Source organism: Grus americana, chromosome 27 (assembly GCF_028858705.1).
Source record: "Grus americana isolate bGruAme1 chromosome 27, bGruAme1.mat, whole genome shotgun sequence".
NCBI classification, from domain to species: Eukaryota; Metazoa; Chordata; class Aves; order Gruiformes; family Gruidae; genus Grus; species Grus americana.
Window position 1 is genome coordinate 3923870 of NC_072878.1, and position 1895 is coordinate 3925764.

The window sequence follows — 1895 nt, forward strand, 5'->3', positions numbered from 1 at the left end:
GCCATCCGTGCTCTCACTTGAGCATCTTCCTACCCTTACTGATCTCTCTCCATCCTCATGGGCTGTGTGTTGAAATACTAAGCTTTGGCTAATCCAGACTCTTGCTGGGTGGCCTCTTGTATCACAGCACTGCACTTGGAGTGATGTTTCGTGTAACTCAATGTGACATGAAATCCTCATGCCCAGTCTCAACTTCCAAAGCTTCCCTTTGTGCCGTTATTTCTTTCTTGTGCTGCTTTCCAAAGTTGAGAAAAACTCCACCATCTCTGAAAGCACACTTCAACCAGTCTCAAGATAGTCTGGGTGGCCATGGTCATCCTAATGCAGACCTGTATGCAGGTGGCCTTGTTCATAGTGAACATGCACCACTGGCTTGTATGGTGTCCCACATAATTCCCAGACCCTTCTCCTCAGGGTCACTGTTCGGCCGGTCAGGTGCAAGCCTGCCCTGATGACCGAGGTTACTCTTCCTTCTAATGCAGGACTGGCCACTTCTCCTTGTAACCCTCAAGAGGTTTGTGTTGACTAGCATCTCAAAGTATCTCAGGTCCCTCTGGACTGCAGCCCCATTTGGTCAGCGGTTAATGTCTGTGTGCGGGTGGCTCACCCTGATGGTGGTGTAGTCTCACAAGAGAACAGCATGAGGAGTTGCAGGGCTCTACAGACCCAGGTAGGAATTGCCATGAACACCACCTCCAAAACACCAATGAGATTACAAAACCAGCAAAACGAGGGCCAGCAGATGTGTTTGGTTTGTGTGGCAAGGTTTTGGTAGCAGGAGGAGGGGAGGCTACAGGGATGTCTTCTGTGAGAAGATGCCAGTGACAGTAATTAGTGAATGATCTCGCCTTGTCCTTATCTCGACCCACAAGCCTTTCGTTATATTTTCTCTCCCCTGTCCAGCTGAAGAGGGCAGTGACAGAGCAGCTTTGGTGGGCACCTGACGTCCAGCCAGGGTCAACCCACCACAACTGGGAGCACTGGTGTGGCACTGGGAGCACTGGAGGGAGCCTGTGAGCAGCTCTAGTAGAAATGGAGCCTAGAAATGTAGACTAGAAATGGAGTAGAAATGGAGACTAGAAGCACCGCGGGGAGCCTGGGAGCGGCTCTGGGGGCACTGGGAGGAGCCAGGGAGCCATAGTGGGAGAACTGGGGTGGCACTGGGACCAGTGGGGGAGACAGGGAGCCACCCTGGGTGCACTGAGGTGGCAGTGGCAGAACTGGGAGGGGAGCCAAGGACCCCCACTGGGAGAACTGAAGAAGCACTGGGAGAACCAAGGAGTGGCACTGGCTGCACTGGAGTGGCACTGGGAGCACTGGGCTGAGCCAGGGAACTGAACTGGGAGCACTGGGGCAGAACTGGGGGGACTAGAGGGACCGAGGGAATTGCTCTGCAAGTACTGGGGCAGTACTGGGAGCACTGGGGGAAGCCAGTGAATGGCACGGGGAGACCTGAAGCACAACTAGGAGCACTGCAGGGAGCCTGGGAATTGGACTGGGAGCACTGGGGTGGCTCTGGCAGAACTGGAGGGAGGGGAGGAGGGGAGGTCGGGGGGCAAAGAGCCCCACCAGGTTCACTGTGAGGAGCCAGGAATCCACACTGGGAGCACTGGAGTGGCAGTGGGAGCCCTGCGGTGAGCTAGGGAGCACCACCAATAGCACTCGGGTGGCACTGGGAGCACTGGAGCGGCACTGTGATCCACACTGGCAGCACTGGGGCAGAACTGGGAGCACCGGAATGAGCCAGGAAACCACACTGGGAGCACTGGGGCAGATCTAGAACTGGTAGGACCGGGGAGCCACACTGGGAGCACGGGGGAAACACTGGGAGCACTATGGCTGCACTGGGAGCTCTGGGGTGGCACTGGGAGCTGTACTGAGAGTACTGGGGAGAT